The 21,082-nt window shown below is 37.5% G+C and overlaps 1 pseudogene; it reads left to right on the forward strand.

Annotated features, from left to right (window-relative positions):
* The first annotated feature begins 18,794 nt into the window (after positions 1 to 18,794).
* LOC143635344 (pentatricopeptide repeat-containing protein At3g51320 pseudogene) lies at positions 18,795 to 20,833 on the forward strand (annotated as a pseudogene).
* The last annotated feature ends 249 nt before the right edge of the window (positions 20,834 to 21,082 follow it).

A 21,082-nucleotide genomic window follows, 5' to 3' on the forward strand; every position in this document is an offset into this window, starting at 1 on the left:
TTTACTTATTTTAAAGCTACGGTTTTGCTTGGTTATGAACTACAATCTTGTATGTTGTTTGTATATCAAAGGTTTATCAATATTTAGCTTGGCTTGTCCTTGGATCTTCTTCTTCCTCTTGCTGCCGTGAATGGGAGAGTGTGTGTGTTTTATGGTGTAGGCTATGGTGTGGAATGGATGGAAATGGAAAGGATTAGGGTTTAAGGGGTATTTATACTCCCTTAAGCCCATGGACCTAAAGCCCATCTTTTCTTTTTGGTCCATAATTAATTCTCTCTAATTAGCCTACTTATTTTTCCATCTTTATTATTTTATTATTTCTTTATTAACTCAAGTAAACTTTTTCTTCATAATAAATAAACATATTAAATATTATTATTTGAAATTTTGGGATGTTACTAGTCTTCCCTCCTTAAAGAGGTTTCGGCTAACTCTTACTTAAACAGATTAGGGTAGAACTTGCGCATTTCTTCTTCAACTTTCCAGGTAGCATCCGATCCTTTACGATGCTTCCATATCACCCTCACTAAGGGTATAACCTTGTGACGAAGTTGCTTCTCCTTGCGGTTAACAAGCTCTATCGGTTGCTCAATGTAGTTTAATCGTTCATCAACCTCAATATCCATTAATGGCACGTGAGACATGTCATCAGCTATACTTTTTCTTATATGAGAAACATGGAAGGTTGAATGAATTCCTTCTAACTCTTCGGGTAACTCTAGTTTGTAAGCCACTTCACCCATACGACCCATAATCTTAAACGGTCCAATGTACCTCGCACTCAACTTTCCTCTCTTCCTAAAACGGATAACTCATTTCCAAGGCATGACCTTGAGCATCACATTGCCACCAACGTTAAACTCAATCAGTCGTCGTCGCTTATCTACATACGACTTTTGGCGGTCTTGAGCAGCTTTCATTCTTTCCTTAATCTGATCAAACTTCGTAGACGTTTCTTAAACAACATCTAGGCTTCCCATTTCTTTCTGGCCAATCTCTCCCCAACATACCGGGGTCCTGCACTGTGTACCATAAAGCATCTCAAGCGGTGGCATACCAATACTTGAATGGTAGCTATTATTATAGGAGAACTATGTCAGATGTAGATGATCATCCCAACTCCCTCCAAAGTCTAAAACACAAGCACGTAGCATATCCTCAAGGGTTTAAATCGTCCTTTCAGACTGTCCATCTGTTTGAGGATGATACGCCGTACTGATGTTCAATCTCGTCCCCATAGCTTCATGGAACTTCTTCCAAAACCTCGAAGTAAACCGAGTATCTCTATCGGACACGATCGATAACGGTACTCCATGCTTAGACACAACCTCTTTGATGAACAAACTTGCTAATGTTTCTGATGAGATAGCCTCTCGTATAGGCAGAAAGTGAGCGCTTTTGGTCAAACGGTCCACAATAACCCAGATGGTATCATGATGCTTAGCTGTGCGAGGTAGCTTAGTTATGAAATCCATGGTGATGTGTTCCCATTTCCATTCCGGTATCTCCAAAGGTTTCATCTTCCCATAAGGCTTCTGATGCTCAGCTTTGACTTGTAAACAAGTTAAGCACCTACTAACATAATCTACCACATCGTTCTTCATCCCTGGCCACCAGTAGTCTCTTTTCAAATATTGGTACATCTTCGTGGTTCCTGGATGAATTGAATATCTTGACTTATGAGCTTCATCTAAGATTCAACCTCTAAGGTCTCCATGGTGTGGGATCTACATAGGGTCGAACCTGGTTTTAACACCATGAGCGTTTTCCATCAACTTGTCTTGCTGACCGAAAATTCTCTCTTTATTTACTAGTACTTCATCTACCAGCACTTCTGACTTCACTTTGATGATTTCTTCAAAAAGGCTAGAATTCATAATCAACTGGTATGACTTCACTGTTGCGATGACTTCCTTATTATTACGATTTAGCGTGTCGGCGACCACATTGGCTTTAATAGGATAGTACTTAATGTCGCAGTCATAGTCCTTTAACGACTCTAACCATCTCCTCTTTCTCATATTCAGTTCTTTCTGCTCGAAGAAGTACTTTAAACTCTTATGATCTGTGTAAATGGTACACTTGGTACCATATAGATAATGCATCCATATCTTGAGGGCATGCACTACTGCTGCTAGTTCTAAATCATTCGTCGGATAAGTACTCTCATGGACTTTCAACTGTTTAGACGAGTAAGTTATCACCTTTCCGCGTTGCATCAACACGCAACCTAACCCACAATGCAAAGCATCCGTACAAACAACCAAATCCTCGTCACCGTCGGGTAAAGCAAGGATTGGAGCTTGCGTGAGTCTTCTCATTAATTTTTCAAAAGCTTCTTCTTGAAACTTACCCCAACTGAACACTACCGACTTTCGAGTCATACCGGTCAACGGTGCAGCTATCTTGGAGAAACCTTCGATGAATCTCCTATAGTAGCCAGCTAACCCTAAGAAACTTCGTATATCAGTCGGATTCTGTGGAGTATTCCAATTCGTTATCGCCTCAATCTTAGCTGGATCCACGATAATCCTTTTAGGATTTATCACGTGACCTAAGAATTTCACTTCTCGTAACCAGAACGGGCATTTTAAAAACTTAGCATACAACTTTTCTTTCTTCAGAGTCTCCAATACTTCTCTCAGATGTTCAGCATGATCAGACTCAATTTTTGAATAAATCAATATATCATCGATGAAGACAATAACCAACTTATCCAACATCGGTCGACACACCCTATTAATCATGTCCATAAATGCCGCGGGAGAATTTGTTAGACCGAATGACATCACGAGGAACTCGTAGTGTCCGTACCGCGTTCGAAACGCTATTTTAGGGATATCTGCCTCTTTCACTTTTAGCGGATGATAGCCTGATCGGAGATCTATCCGTGAGAACCAACTTGAACCTCGTAGTTGGTCAAACAGATCATCAATCCTTAGTAGAGGATATCTATTCTTTACCGTAAGCTTGTTCCACTCGCGATAGACTATGCACATTCTCTGCTTCCATCATTCTTATTTACAAAAACACTGGTGGCCCCCACGGGGAAACACTTGGTAGAATAAAACCCTTGTCGAGGAGTTCTTGTAGCTGGGACATCAATTCTTTCATCTCAGACGGCGCTAGACGGTAAGGCACTTTCGCGACAGGCTGGGATCCTGGTACTAAATCTATCTGGAATTCTATCTCTTGCTCCGGTGGCAACCCCGGAAGATCCTCAGGGAATACTTCTGGGTAGTCGCGCACGATAGGAACATCTTTCATTTCTTTCGTCTCGGCCATAGCGTTGACAACATACGCCAAGTAGGCACCGCACCCTCACATTGACAAACCCTCAGCTTTTATCATCGAAATGACATTAAGCTCGGAACTTTCTTTATCACCATAAACCGTCATCGCACTACCATCCAAGGACTTTAACCTTATTATCCTACTCTTACACACTATATGAGCTTCATAATCAGACAACCAATCCATTCCCAAAAGCACATCGAACCCTCCTAATGTCATAACGTACAAGGTAATAGGGAACACAAGTCCCTCTAATTGTATCTTACAGTCCTTAAACATTTTCATTATTCTAACCGAAGTGTCACTAGCGGTTTCTACATTAAAATTTTCAGACACTCGGCAACATTTCATTTTAGCTAATTTACTAAATGGGGAGGCTACGAAACTTTTGTTCGCACCTGAATCAAATAATACTGAAGCGGAAACACCTTTTACTAGAAACGTACCTGTCACAACATCCGGAATTTGTTTGGCTTGCTCTTGGGTCAGCATGTAGGCTCTAGTCCTTGGCCTAGCTTGATCTCCATCCTTCTTCCCACTTCCTCCAGCTTCACCCTCAGTGAATTCTCTTGCAAAATGACCTGTCTTACCGCACTTATAACATGTGGATTTCGCATTGCATTCGTTAGCATAGTGCCCCACCTTTCCACACTTATAGCAGGAATTCGTCCCAATCCTGCACTCTCCACCATGTATCTTCCCACATTTGTGACACACATCCGAACCAGTACCCCACTTGCACTCGCCACCGTGCATCTTTCCACATGTCTTGCATGTCTTTCTCTCCCACACCCTCTGCTTTTGTCCTTAGGGTTCCATAACTGAGTACCTGATCGCTTGACAGGAGCGACTCACTTCTTGTCCTTCTTCTCTTCCGCCACCACATCATCTGTCGACAGGTCTTCATAAACCATTTCTGCGAGCCCTACAGCAGAATCAAAAGTACCAGGTCTACTAGCCTTGACCAAGACGCGAACATTTTGCGGCAGTCCCCTAATGTAACACTTTATCCGCTTGGCCTCAGTGTTCACCATGTCTGGCACCAGCCTCGACATGCGGTTGAATTCAGTGGTGTATTTTCGGTGTGTCATCTAACCCGTCTTCAGACTCAAAAACTTCATTTCGACCTTTTCAACCTCTGCATCGGCACAAAACCTCTTCATTCCCAACTCCTACAGATCATCCCACCTCATCGCCTTTATCTCTTCCCGACTCTCTCTCTGCTCAACCGACTCCCACCAGTACATTGCCTCATCACCAAACGATTGGGTAGCATGTCCCACGTCTTGGTCGGGACGGCACTCTCTAATGTGGATAACCTTGTCCATGGTGGTTATCCATTGAAGAGTAGCGACTGCGTCTCCCAAACCCGTTATCTTCGGCGGGTCACATCACTTGAAGGACTTATAGTTGCACCCAACTCCGCCTCATCAACCTTCACAGACTTAACCACACTTGATTCTTCCTTCTCTCTCTCTCATCGTCTTTCTTACTTTTCTCCCCAGACTTTTCAGCTTTTCCTTGGCTTCTAGCAGACCCTTCAGGAGTCAAGTTCTTCACATCAGCGGCTAGAGCTTGAACAATGGCTGCTTGGATTGCAGGGTCAAGTTGATACCCTTCGTTGTTTCTCGGGTTTCGTCCAGTCGCGCTTCCTTCGTCTCCTATGTTGGAAGCCGCCTCTACATAAGGTGGTCGGACAGTACGTGGCCTGCCACGACGTCCAGTGCGACCTCCCGCTCTCACAACCTCTCTAGCTCCAACCATCTTATTCTAAAAAGGGAAAAAAAACACAAACGTCATCACTCAAAGAACTATTTAGTACAAGGATAGTAAGGCTAACAGGTAAAAACTGTGGCCAGCTGTGATTAGTTGATCACGTTACTCTCTGTGTCCTATACAATTCCCCTTATGAGTCTATTTGTGTTGGTTATACTTTCAAACAGTCAATCAATCAAAGAAATCAATTAATCCATTCCCTAACATTCACATATCCTTCTTTAACCATTAAGTTAACATTAACATACATTATTTAATCATACTTTTACCCTTACTAAGCTTGCTTGAGTGACACATGACATTCTTGAACTGTCATCTTCTTTCTTTTCTTACTTTAATCACATTCTCTGTTCGAGTCTAAACATGTAGGATGCTTAAATCTCTCGAACTTTGCTTTGATACCAACTTGTAAGGCCTCGTTACCGGTGCCCTTCTTCCATGAAACCATACCATCATACTTTCCTTTCATATTTACGTAATTTCATACATACTCATACATTAGTATATTATGTATGAATTATATCATACTAGGCATACTACACATTACCTCCCCTGATGATACGTGCAATATCCGAAGAACGTTCACACATCGTCAAGCATTCATGCATAACATCAATATAATAACTATCACATCAATTATATATGGCATACGCTTACCACTTAAGGTTAGTGTATTAACTATCACATCGAGTATGCACACAGCCCCAAAAACATAACAAGAAAATGGGGCTAGAAACTCACCTGGATCCTGTTTTGCTCTCCGTTAATCGTTATCCCTTTCTTTAATTGTGCACGGCTAACTGTTAAATATATATATATATATATAATTATATATATATATATATGTGTGTGTGTGTGTGTGTTAATTAACTGTATAATTAATTACGTCGACATTTTGAATAACCAACGTATGGTCTAAGTTAGGCTCTCTGTTTAGCTCACGGTAATGGGCTAGTTTTGTTTTAAATTAGGATATGGCTTAGCATCTTGTGGGTTTAGTTAGGTCAGGCCCAACCGTCCATATGGCATCTGGGCCTAACTGGAATCAAGCCCAAAGCCAAACACAAAACTGAGTGGCCGAGAACTCAAGGCAGAGAACCCTTGCTGACCGAGAACCCATATTTGACCGAAATCCCATGTGTGATCGAAAACCCAAGTAACCGAGAACTCAGTGGTGCATGACCGAGAACTCAGGTCACCGAGAACTCGCGTTGACCGAGAACCCGTGTCTGATGCTTTCAGGTTCTATTTTCATATCTTGTTCCTTTCGAGGCTCAGGTAACAACTTTTAACCACCTTTTTCCAGCCTCCCTAACTGTTTTACACCCAATATTGTTACATCATCAAGATCTAACCCATTTTAGGCATAAAGCTTAAACCTTTGTTGTTTTAAAACGTTCTAGGCTAGATCTATGGTTTCCTTTATGAACCGTACATAACCATAAGTCCGTTAAGTCCATTTTAATCATCAAGTTTGCGACTTTATGGCTTATCTAGACCCGATCTACTATAGGGTTCAATTTCATGGCTAACCGTTTATAAAAACATAAGCTTTAAAGATCAAGATCATACCTTTACTCGTTTTAAAGCTACGGTTTTGCTTGGTTATGAACTACAATCTTGTATGTTGTTTGTATATCAAAGGTTTATCAATAATTAGCTTGGCTTGTCCTTGGATCTTCTTCTTCCTCTTGCGGCCGTGAATGGGAGAGTGTGTGTGTTTTATGGTGTAGGCTATGGTGTGGAATGGATGGAAATGGAAGGGATTAGGGTTTAAGGGGTATTTATACTCCCTTAAGCCCATGGACCTAGAGCCCATCTTTTCTTTTCGGTCCATAATTAATTCCCTCTAATTAGCCTACTTATCTTTCCATCTTTATTATTTTATTATTTCTTTATTAACTCAAGTAAACTTTTCCATCATAATAAATAAACATATTAAATATTATTATTTGAAATTTTGGGATGTTACAACTATGAAATATAAGTATCCGCACTTATTTGCTTCAACATCATCTTAATTTCGGGACAAAATTCCCTAAACTAGGGAATACTTTGACATTCATCAATTTTAGATAACTTTTTTGTACGATTGAACTGTAAACCGACCCAATTTGTAACCCAGATCTTTTGATAATATAAAATAATGGGTTTTTATGTTACATCATCATCTCCTGCTTGTCCGATATCGAAAACACCTTTTTACGGATTTTAAAACACTTTAAAACGCTTAGAAAGGAACTATATGGACCAAATCTGCCAAACAACCAAACCTGACCTCCTAGCACGCCGCGTCGCATGGCCAGGGAGGCCACGCTGGTCACACGGCGCCTAGCCATGTCTACAGATCCAAGTTCGTATTTTTGTTGTTTTGTTGCATTGTTTGACTTGTTTAACCAATTAGAACACATGCAAACTTAGATATAAACCATAGAAATAAACTTTGACCATTACCCTATATAAACAAGCTTATCTTCTTCATTTTAACCTTGTTCATTCACTTCTTTTCTCCTCCAAACAAAGAACAAACTTCATCACTTCAATGTTTCTTAATAATCAAACAAGAACCATTCTTTAATTTTTTTTTGTTACTTAGTAATTGAAGCTTGTGGTACAACAAATATATAATATGCACCCCTTGTTACCTTCGGCTTTCACCTTCTCCGACCATGGTCGGTTGAAGTGATACGCTATAAGGCAAAGCTACATGGAGGACTCATTATAGTCCTTGATTATACTATATTTTCTTTAATGCTTACTAGACTTGTTTAAAGTATAAGTAGTTTAGTTCCTAATTCATGTTAAATGAGTTCCATGGTATTGGGTATGAAGTTACTAGCCTTGGTTTTATCCCGATTTGAGAACCGAACCAAAACCGAACTCTTGTTTACTAGTTTTGTTTTAAATAGTTAAACAAACATGTTTATGTAAGATTTGAATATTATAACTTCTAAAGTCGTTTTTATAGTTCTATGGTATTTGGGTATGTGGCAACCATCCTCGGTATCATTCCGAGTCAAGGACGGAACCAAAACCGAACTAAACCGAGTTCACTCGCTTAAGCCACACAGGTGTGTTTTAGGCCACCGAAACTCATCTTTTCTTCAAGAATGTATTTTAAACTTATTTTAAATTATTTTCTCAACATACTTGGTGTGTCGGAATCCAACTTGATCTTATAACAAGTTTGGACCGGTAAAACCAAATACTCGCTTAACGGACGTTAAGGTTCTTCGTAATAGAACTATATACTTGGTTAAGTCTTTTGATTTTTATTGAGTTATCTCATAACATTCATCACTTTGGAAAGTTGACTTTGAGTTTAGTTAATTATCAAAAATCGAATCGACAAATATCCAAACACTCGATTAAAACCTCATTTATTTACTTTACTTCTCATATATTTTACTTTAAACCCTTTCAAGACTACCTACTAACTCAAGACCTATTTAATCTAGGTCTTGCTCGTTAAACCTATCTCTGATTATTCACGAATCAATCTTTCAAGTAACTTAGTTAACGTGAGTACATTTCATCCCCCGTTTTCACTTTTATACTTTGGGGGTAACATGCATACTTATTCAAAACAAGAATGATTATAATAATCGATCCTTAAAACACAAACGCTAGGGTGTATGATACTAGAATACTTTCTCTATTGTGTGTTATATGCTTCATATGCTTTACGTGCACGAGTGTTTATTTTTATGTTGTTGTTGAGCCTCAATAAGTATGATCATACGCTCCCCTAACTACTTAGCCTTGTGCTAGTAGAATAGGGCCTCATTATCCGAGTATGTCGGTTGTTACCGATTAGAAAGGATCCTCATTTACTTATGATTTATATACCGCAATTGTTGTATTTATTTATAGTTTCATATACGATCTGTGGATTTTACCTCATATTATATATACTCAAAACTATGAAATTGCTCACCAACATACGTGGACAAATATTATTTTATGCATTGTTACAGGTTTGATTATTACTTGACTTGGAGTTTGAAGACGTCATTCTAATTGATACCGCTAGGTTATTAGAAGAATGAACAATATTTATTTCTTGTATTTGATGTTTATTTGTATGAACGAGATGTGCTACTTTTGTGATTGAATGAAATTAATTAGTTGATTAAATGTTGTCACTTTAATAGTGTCTTGTGTTCATGGGCAATCCGTTGCACCCCGACATGTTTCGCCGCCTTTGGTCGGGTGTGACATGATGGTATTGGTGGGTCGAAGACATCTGTCAAAATGTCTCATACCGCAAGATTTGCAAACATGGCGACTATACACAAACGCCCTTTCCCTATTTTTCTCAACCTTCTTCATTTTTCCTCCAATTGACGTCCTCCCATTATCTTTCTTCTTTTCATACCGGTTCCTGATCATCCCATCCATCAGATATCCTACAACTCCATGGCAGATTCTGTCATGGATGGCATATGTGAACGTACCAAATCATGGATTTCAATTGGTAATCCGTAAATGTATCATGTCACTTTGTTAATTTCAGGTTGTCCAAATGAGGGACAATTATGTAGTACTCAAGAACTTTGGTGTTATATTCCTTGAGGTTTGTTCCCGCAACTTTGTGGTTCCATAGTTTGGTTTGTATTTGATTCATTTCGTTGATTGAGCAAACCTTCTTTAATATCATTGCTTTAAACGTTGCCAATTCCAAATTATATAAATTCTCTCTACCCTTGACTCCAATAAGGGTATTCTACCATTCCAGGGCCTCCCCCTTGAACATTTGGGAGGTATATTGTACTTTCTCCCTTTCCGTGCACTTGTTTAACAGTACTATCGACTCCATTTCCTCCAACCATCGGAGGGTAACAATCCCTTATCACCGTGAAACTCTTTGGGATTATAAACTTTAAATATTTTGAAAACAAAACCTTCGTGTATTTTAAGTTTCTTGGTTCTATCACGGCGGTCATTCTCGGCGGTTGAGCTTTCATCACTTGCTTCTTTCTTTTTCTCGCTTTCTTTTTCCTTTTTCTTACTTTCTTTTTTTCTGTTTCTTTTTTAGATTCTCTCTTTGAATGTACGGTTTCACTTTTGCTTCGACTCGCCCTTTTATTAGAATGAGAAGCAGTTTGACTAGGATCGTTTTTCATTAGTTCATAGAGTGGGTTAATCGCTTCTTTTATTAGATCACGAATACCGAGTACATAATCATTCGGTATCGCTTGAATGTTCTCTTCTACAGTCTTTTCTTTGTTGTTGTTTATTTGTATATCGAGATTACTGTTAACTTTATCTTGTCCAGACATGTTGTTACATGAAATAAGACAAGATTTAGGAAAAAGACATACTTTCTTTATAATACATTATTTATTTTACAAGAAAGAGTACATAACGGTCACAACGATACATAATAACGATTCCTAATCCTTAATCCACTTTTTAACAAGATTTTTCATATTTTCACGTTTCTAACAATTTTCTTTCCCATTTTCTTTTTGTCCACTTTCTCGTTCCGCAGCTCGTCCATTACAGAGTTACGCGGGTTAGGAAATCCTGTTGGTGCGGATGCAGCTGGGAAGAGATAAGCGTTCTCCCTTAGATAGAGATGCGGGTTTGCAACGTATGCATGCATTTCCTTATCGGGAACATTGGTAGTATAAAATTCCTCGATAAGGTTTGCCTCCTCGTGGATCTCATTAGCTTGCTTGGAAATTGATGGTCTCGGTCCAATATATGGAGGAAAATAAGGATTCTCGTTTTCATCATCTTCTTCCTCAGGATCCTCTTTCGATTCATAAGGATTTCTGACTTGTGATTGAATTAATCTCTTTTTATAGGGAAAGATAACCCTCATCCTTGGTTTACGGCTTGTTTCAGCGACTGTTTGTGGAACTTGGTATGGGTAATCCGGTGGTGGCAATCCAAAGTGCCATTTGCTTTGGTCGGAATGGCAGTCCATCCAACTTGACGAATCATTTTCCTGCTTGATCTTACTCTGCACTTCTTGCTCTTCGGAAGAATGGTAAGTTGGAATTTCAAATGGATAGTATTGGGGAATGTTGTCGGCAGTGTTGTCAGAGATTTCGATTGGGCATTGCTGACTTCCTGGGAGATACACGGGTTGGCTCCCATATGGTAACATCGGAATGATCATTTGATTTTGATTGAAAAAACTAGTATAATAACTATTGCTACTCTCCATATCTGATGGTTCGTAGATGAATGTCGATTTTGATCGAATGGCTACTCGGCGTCTATGACCAAGATAATTAACATAAGACATTTGCACTTAGTTAGATTTAGGGATAGGATGTTTACCAATCCTATCTTATCCCTACGAATAATAATAATAATAATAATAATAATAATGATGATGATAATAATAACTTTAAGGTTAAAGTTTAGGTACTAATGTTTAAATACCTAATTCGCTGAAATCGATGGCTCTGATACCAACTTGTCACACCCCAACTTAGGGCCTAGGCGTGTGACCACAAGTTGGTACATGTTTTGTAAATATATCAGAGTTATGGATTAATTTTAGCAGAAGACTTTAGGTTTGAATATAATATTCATTTACATTGAAAATTTACTTGGGAATTGAACACCCAAGTATTGGTTTACAAAATATATATATTTCATATTACAAGGATTTAGTTTATCAAACACGGAGCCACCTTGTAAAGCGCTTCTATCTTCATAAAGACTCCAATCCTTGCTATTGCTACTTATGCTTAATTACCTGCAATGGGTTGGAAAAATACGTCACGTATATGCTGGTGAACACGTATGACTCTATAAAACTTTTGAATGACAATTACAATACAAATATAGTTTTCTTGACAAGCTCATCGGAAGTATTTCTACTTCTGGTATATGTACCACTGCCTTACACACACAATTGTTCCCGAGCCACGTAGCCCTTAAGGGGAAACTAGTTATGACTATTAGCCCGCGGCCACGTAGCCTTTGACTGTTTAGGCTGAACAGTTATGTTTAGATCCAAACACATGTGTAATCGGTCTGGGTTGATTTTATTTTCTACTTTGTATTATAATGTTTTAAAAATCACATAATCTCATGTAAACGATGACTGACTATTTAAGACAAACACCCGTTCATCTTATCGAGTATCACTATGTTTTGACTGATTGTAAAGGTTAACGTATTCACCTGTACCATCGGTGTACGTTTGAAACCTTGACTGTGAATGAGAATGATATTAAACTATACATAAATAGGTTTGTATAAATATTTTGAATGATGTTTATTGATTAAGCATGATTGCTAAGCTTAACCTTGAAATCGTTTATCTTTGATTGTGAATGAAATGCTTTGTTTTTATGTGACGTTTGATATAACATGCTTTGGCTTAATAGGTTATAACACGTAGGTAAGTTTCTCTAGGTAAGTAAACGGGTCCCTCGGTTGATTGGGATTTGTACGAATTACTTTTCCTTAAGCAAGAAACTTACTACTAGTGATATTACCCTAATAGTTTACTACATGCCCGTCAAAATATATCTTTTGTTAACATTACTTTGCTATGAAGTAACGTTTATGAAAACTCGTTTATGAATGTTTATAGAATGTTTACAAAATACGTTCAAGGTTAAAGGTCATAGCCTCGATTGATATCTAAGTTATAATATGAATAACTTAAACATAACTCCTACCTTAGTATGGATATTTGGAATGATAATACTAAGAAAACTTGACGGTAGGATCTTGATCTACTCGCTTATATGATTGCTAACTTGATTAAGACTTCGTTACTTGCACAAACTTCCAGGAAATGGCACGTCGGCTTCTTACGGCAACCGGGCACGCCCCTCTAACTTAACTATGTGAAATGGAGTGTGATTTTGGGATGAGAAGACCTCGAACCCGTCACCCCCTTTTATAGGCGTTTTCCGTGACACCACCTTATCTGGTTGTGACACGTGGCCTGTCATATCGTGCCACGTGTTGACACGTGGTTGGACACGTGTCCACGGTTACTTAACCTAGTCATCGTGCTACGCGGTCTTATGGGTTGAGCCATCGTGTATCGCTAATCCGCCCAGATTTTGATTTGTGTGCAAGGCCATCGCGCTACGCGATGGGCTTATGTTTGTCCCGTCGCGTATCGCGATGGGTGAAGTTTTCAGAATATTCAGTTTTAGTCCCTAAACTTTATAAAAGTTAGTATATTTAGCTTAATCCTATGAGGGTAAATTACGTGGTGTTACATGCCACATGGCGCAAAATGCCTAAGAGTGAGGCGTTTTGGCTACACATGGTCTTAGGTTGTTAAAACAATAAACAAACCAACATTATTGTGTAAAATGACACATCTTGTGTGTGTGTATTAGTCGTTTCAAACGTGGGAACCAACAAGCCAATTAATGAGTGAGACATGTGTCGAGCCAAACTCACCTTGGCTTAGAGTAAAAATTCAAGCCAAGTCATAAAACTTTTAAACGACCTACATTAAAAACATGTTATAAAGAAATGAATAGAAAGGGTGATAAAAATAATAATATGGTCACGTTGTATTTGAGATTCAAAGACTGGCATCTTATATTAACAAAGTCAAAATCAAACAATCAATTTTATTTTTTGCTTCTTTATTTCTATGTATGACGTAGGCGTCTTGGTTGTAGAATGTAAAGTTTATCAGTGTCGCATTCTTATTCGGATCCGGAACCGGGTACATAAGCCGGTCCAATTAACTTTCTTTGAACCGTGCTTATTTGAAATGCTCCGACTTATTGAATCGAACTTGCATGATCAGACGAGATTTTCTATGCCATAGGAGAATCGAACCCGGGACCACATATTCATTTATCTCTTGTGTTATTCGCTATACCATTGCGGTTCACTCCAGTTTTTCTATATAGCATTACACGATAATTTTAACATTCGGGGCATGATGGCTCAATGATTTCGGAGGCCTAAAATTAACTAAAATGTTGAGGTCTTTTTTTTGTGTGTATAGCTAGAGGGTATCCATGAATTATAGAATATGGATTATATGCCGTCAATGTTGTAAAAGTAGGTTTATAAGGCCGAGTACTCCATGAGTAATCGCTACAAGGTATGCCGCCTAGGAGAGTTACTTTAACTCCGCCTACTTATTAAGAATCGATTAAAAGTGGTCAACCTTAGTCAGAATCGCATCTAATCGGTGAATTTGAGCCGATTTTGACTTAAAAAAATAAAACATAATACGTATTTCTATTATATAAAAGAAAAAATTATCATTTTTTAAATAATGGTTAACAACTTTTAGAATAATTTATTATTTAAAAATACATTTCTCTCAATTATACTGATATTCACCTATTTTATTATAAATATTAGTAAACTAATGATATTTGACATATATATATAATATCCAAAATTAATTTTCTTTATAATTGTCATGTCCGAGTACTCCCTGAGTACTCCGAGTACACCTAACTCTCTAGTTGGCCTCCTAGGGTCCACTTAACGACTTTTGCAACCTTGTATGCAGTGATAATGTATGGGTACGTGACGTTCCTCCTCAACTTGTGGCTAATCACTAAGTTATTAATTCTAAAAAACGGCTTTCAAAAACCCATAATACAAACTTATATTTTAGATTGAGGCCCTATAAAACTGGAGGCTCAAAGCCTCAGAGCCTTCACCTTATTTGGCTTACTCACGAGACGACCCCGTTCGGGGGTTCCCGTGAATACCCTCCGGACAGTATAGGCTCGCCCCTGGAAATGAGGCTCCATTGAATGGGTTGTTTGGACGAAAAAGAGGGGAGGAGCGACGAAGGAGGTGTGGTTAGATTCCATATATACCAGTAAAATCAAGTATCGATTTGTTTTATCATAAATATGCATAGGTTTATAATTTTTGTGCGACCTGGTTTTTGTCCTAGTTTTATGGTCAAAGTAGTAGTCAATGGGTAGATTATTGAGTAGAGGCTTTTGTGTTTTAGTAGGAGGTTGAAAATTAGTTGTACACACATGAACGATGGCATGCCGGTTACCTCCATGAACGTGTTTCTTCACTATGAACATCTTCTTTTGTTTCCTCTAGTCCTTCTCGCATATATTGTCTATGAGCGCTCATCATCACGTACAAACCTTATTCTCACATCTCCATCCATAGACCGTTAGCCACTTGGGTCATAGACGCCCACAACCTCATTCACTAGTGATGCTCTAATCAATTAGGAGAGGAGCGATCACTTTCTCATATTTTCAATCATAAGCTTCAGGAGAATGGTATCCGTAATTTCTTAATGCATTCACCATTGATGAATACACACATGATTGCCTGTTGTATCAAACGTTGAGTCATGCAATAAAAAGTATGCATACTTTTAACTTCTAGGTCCTCATTAGACACCTCGTGACCTAAACAGTCACTAGTGGTTCTTTTATTATTATTATTATCTTGAACACAAACATACTTACATACGACAATACTTACACAAACATAACACATATCTGTGTGTTGTGTGTTTCTAATGTGTGTTGTCAAAAGTTAAAAGAAAGTAATAAGTCAGAAGCTAACATCACATGAAGTTACTGTTTGCTTGATTTGCTAGTCACTCATCATAACACACTTTAAACGTTTTCCAATATTCATATTTCATCTCTCATTTCTTAACCTACATCAAGTTACATCAGGGCCGGCCGGCAGGGTGGTCGACGGCCACAGGCCCGACATCCCGTTAGGCCCGAAACCTTTTTTTTTAAATATATTTATTTTGTTTAAAAAGAATATGAATATTTGATGTTTAAACCTAATTTTATGATCACTAGCTTGGTCTAGTGGCAAAAGGGGTATTATTCTCAACCAAAAGGTTATGGGTTCAAGTCTCATTTGAGAAATATTTAATTCTATTTTTATATAAAAAAATTTTTACACAACCAAAATTATAACTAAGTAAATCTATATAAAAATTTAATTGTTTAAACCAACAAAATAATTCTTTTAATTAAGGCCCAAAAAAATTTCGCCTTCGGCCCAAAATTTTTTTTTTGCTTTCTCGGAGCCGGGCCTGAGTTATATTATCTTTTTTTTTCTTAAACAACTAATTTGTTTTTAACTTTTACCATTTTTGTCTTTGATAGTTACCAAAAACATCTTTAACACCACACCATAATGCAAGAGATGAGATGAGACCCAATCACCCAACTTACATTATCAATAGACTATTAAAAATTTAAAAATTCTTTTTATTATAATGTTTTCATTAATAATTGAGATATTGATTTTTAACACTCATAACTTTCACTCATTAGTCGAAACACTCTCAACCTGTAACATTTTTTCTCATGTCACTCCCGAACCTAACCTCATTAATAGACAATTTGTCGTTAACTTGTTTTTGAAGCACATATGTAGTATAAGGTCTATATGTATCAAACTTAATGTATACGGGTTGTCTCATTATATATATGAGAGAGAGAGCTTAAAATAAGAAGTAGATTTTTCCTAAAAAGTGTGTTTTCACAATTAGATCTAATAAAACACACCGCACAATAAACACAATTTCAATATCCATCATTAGATCAACATATCTAACGCACCAGATTACTTCTTACACTTTTTAGACACATTCCACTTCTTATTTTTAACCCCACCCTATATATATATATATATATATATATATATATATGATTAGTAAAATATGGTTTGTATTATATATGGCATGTAATAATTAAAATAAAGTTACATATTAATTTATATTAAATTAGCATTCTTTTATTTAACCTTTTTTAAGTGTATGGGCATGATGTGATAATATGTCGATCTATTGAATAAGAAATCTGATACATCACAATTTTTTTTACATAGGTTCTGGATTATGTTAACGTTTGTCCCACATATCAAACATAACATATTAAAAAAGATTGCACTATATCATTAAAAAAATCTACACAACATATGAAATCATATGTGCATCATACACTTTATGAATGTACGTATATACGTAGAGATGTAAGCACATACGTATATAGGCATGTAGGTACGTCCGCACGTAAGGACGTAGGAACTCACGTACCCACGTATGTATGTGTGTGTATGTACGTAGGCATGTAGGTACATCCGCATGTAGGGATGTACACACATAGACACATAGGTTCGTTTGGACGTAAAACGTACGTGCATCCGTGTGTAGGCATGTATGTACGTTTGCACGTAGGGACATACATACGTATGGACATAGGTACTTACGTACCTACGTATGTATGTGTGTATGTACGTACATACCTACACTTCATGGAGATCCAAGAGGTTTTCATTACAAACTTCGTCACTGTTAACTCTTGAAATCAACAATATATGCATTACCCACTGAATTAGACGAAACATTTGTAAACCTTGAAAATGATAGTAGACTAATAATGATTTCCATAAGAAAGATTTAATTGTGGCTTTTATTGAGGAATTTAATTTACTAGAGTTGAATGTTTGCTTTTAATGATGATACACCAAAATTATTAATATACCCTTTTGGTATTAAAGTTTAATAAAATGGTGAAACTAAAATGATAAGAATGCAATTTTGAGTAATGACCATTGATCAAACAAAATCAATGGATGAGATTCACTTCTCACACTTCTCGCTGTAATATTACTTCTCGTATGAACCACCCTTTTATATATGTATATATATATATGTGTGTGAATAAATATTACACTTATAGCTTAAGGCCATATTTTCTTGCAATTAATTTTCAAAACTTATTGGTTTGGTATATAAAAGCATATCATCCGCAGTGTACTTTACCCGACTCTTAAGGGAAGGTTGTAAATGAGCCAATTCGGCTTGACTTATTTATCATGACGAGTATTCATTTATGTTGAACTTAAGTTTGGCTCGTGATAAGCTCGGGCCATCTCATTTTATTTTATTTTTTAACTTTTAACACATGTTACTATATAAAACTAAAAATGCATGTATATATCTTTTTAACATACACATAATACATAATTTATAAACTTACATGATTTATAATTCGTGTTCAGTGCATAACCGAGTTCTAAGGAGTGATAATTGCTAGTTCACCATTAGGTTGTTAAAACAATAAACAAATCAACATTAATGTGTGTAATCTTGTGTGCGTGTATTAGTCATTCCAAACGTGGGAACCAACAAGCCAATTAATGAGTGAGACATGTGCCGAGCCAAACTCACCTTGGCTTAGAGACTTGGCTTGTTTACAGATTGTACTGGCTTGGCTCGTTTGTACACATGCCAATATCAAGCTAACTTTTTTTTGCATTTACTGAGTAAAAATTCAAACTGAGCCACGAACTTTTAAACGACCTAAATTAAAGAAATGAATTGAAAGTGTGATAAAAAAAATAATATGATCACATTGTATTTGAGATTCAAAACTGACATCTTATTTTAACAAAGTCAAGATCAAACAATTAATTTTATTTTTTTTCTTTATTTCTATGTATGACGTAGGCGTCTTGGTGTTAGGATGTAAAGGTTATGAGCGTCGCATTCTTATTCGGATCCGAAACCGGATACAAAGCCGGCCCAATTAACTTTCTTTGAACTGTCCTTATTTGAAATGCTTCGATTGGTTCAATCAAACTGGCATAATCAAACGAGATTTTCTATGTGTTATCCGCTACACCATCACGGTTTTGTATTTATAAGGGTTCACTCCAGTTTTTCTATATAACATTAATATTATGAATAGACAATATTAAAAATTCGTTGTCATTAATAGTTTTAATTTTTATCACAAACCTAATGAGAAACAGAAAAGAAATGGACTCCTCACAAAACCTAGAAGAACAATAAGCCATGGCTGCAACAAAGAATACCAAATTATTAGCTTTCATTAAACCCTGATCTGGAAATGAATGGCAACAGCCTTCATGCGAGAGCTCATTCGCTACGGAAGAACTCAAGGCTTTCTGATAAGAACCCACTTCAATTCTTCTGAATCAGCACCAGATTACTCTTTCAAAGATCGATTAATAAACCTCATACACAAATGCCAAAACCCGACCCGATTCTTCCAGATCCAAACCCATTTCATAACTCAAGGATTCATCCAAAACCCATCAATTGCAGGCCGGGTGTTGAAGCTTTCGTTGGATTTCTGCGACATTGATTACACGCTGCTTCTTTTCAAATGTATTGATTACCCAGACACGTTCTGTGTAAATACTGTAATCAAGGGTTATGGGTGTTGTTCTTTGCCTAATAAAGCTGTGAGCTTTTACTTTGAAATGCTTCAACAAGACGGTGTGTTGTTTAAACCCAATAGTTTTACGTTTCCGCCTTTAATTAGCTCGTGTATGAAAACTAGGGATTTGAAATTAGGTCAGGAGTGTCATGGGCAGGCTGTGAAGGTGGGCGTTGATAACGTTTTGCATGTGGAGAATGCTTTGATTCATTTGTATGCTGGCTGTGGGCTGACTGATGTCGCCTGGAAGGTGTTCCATGAAATGTCTGTGAGAGATTTGGTGTCGTGGAACTCTATGGTGGACGGGTATGTGAAAGGAGGTGATATGGGTTGTGCTCATAGGTTGTTTGATGAAATGCCCGAGAGAAATGTGGTGTCTTGGAATGCTATGATGAAGGGCTATTTGGATGGTAAGAATCCCGGGCTCGTGTTGAAGTTGTTTAGGAATATGGTTATGACGGGTGTTAGGTGGAATGACACGACGGTTGTGAGTGTGGTTACTGCGTGTGGTAGGTCGTGTAGGTTGAAAGAGGGAAGATCGGTTCACGGTTCTTTGATCCGAATGTCGGTGGATGTAAGTTTAATTATTGGCACGGCTCTAATCGATATGTACAGTAAATGTGGGATACCAGATGTTGGTGAAGTTATTTTCAATAACATGTTGATCAAGAATTTGGTTTGTTGGAATGCAATGATTTTAGGGCAATCATTATACGGAAATGCAAAACACGGGCTTTGGTTATATAACCAGATGGTGGAGTTAGGTGAGTTAACTCCAGATGAAGCGACTTACGTGGGAGTGTTATCTGCTTGTGCACGATTAGGCTTGTTGCCAGAAGCTAAAAGCCATTTTCTTGAAATGACAACTGTTTTCAATGTGAAACCGAATTTTGCACATTATTGGTGCATGGCGAATCTGTATGCTAGCCACGGTTTGGTCAATGATGCGGTTGACTTTTTGAAGAGTATGCCCGTTGACATTAATATGTCACCTCAATCATCAACATGGGCTGGTTTGCTAGGGTCGTGTCGGTTTAAAGGAGATGTGACTGTAGGAGAACAAATTGCAGAAGCTTTGATTGATGATAACCCGTCGAATGATTCGTATCATGTGTTGCTTATTATAATCTATGCGGTAGCGGGGCGGTGGGAAGATGTAGCTAGGATGAAGTGTTTGATGATGGAGAGAGGGTTTAGGGTTCCGGGTTTTAGTCTTGTAGATTTGACTCAAATAGTTAATAGTCTTGAAGTTGGCGATAATTTGGAAGTTAGCATATCTAGGCTTTATGAGCATGGATGATTTAACGGTTAGGTTCGATTAATTTGACCCTTGTTATTGTCATGGTTCAGCATGGATGCACCAGTTGATGAAAATGGTTCAAGCTTTGTTGAATCATGCTAGTTTTGGTCCAGTTGGATTATGCATTAAGCGGATGTGACAAAGATGGTTGCATGAAGGTTTGAGTGTTTTTGCAGTCTCTTTTTTAGGTGTTAGTTTATACATATGTTTCAATTGACAATAGCTATTTTTGAAATATGAAGTTGATTTGAATCCCATTTGGGGTGATATTGAACTGTGTTATGTGGAGTAACTTTAGCTGCCTTTTGCTTTTACTGCTTAATGTTAATGATAATGAGGTCTCGTTATATGATCCAGTGAAACTGCATTTTCTTCATAATTACTGAGGTTTGACTTTTACATGATTGTGGACATATTTCACTGGCTTGAGCATTATGTATGTTTGGTGATCCCCTTCATAACAAAGACAAATTGTCTTCACTATATTATTGTGAATTTGTGATTCATATTACTATATAGATATAGATTAAAATCACAGGTCGGTGCCGCA

The sequence above is a fragment of the Bidens hawaiensis genome, unplaced genomic scaffold (assembly GCF_021521415.1).
Source record: "Bidens hawaiensis isolate Kalapana, Puna unplaced genomic scaffold, B.hawaiensis_p1.1 tig00007454_1, whole genome shotgun sequence".
NCBI classification, from domain to species: Eukaryota; Viridiplantae; Streptophyta; class Magnoliopsida; order Asterales; family Asteraceae; genus Bidens; species Bidens hawaiensis.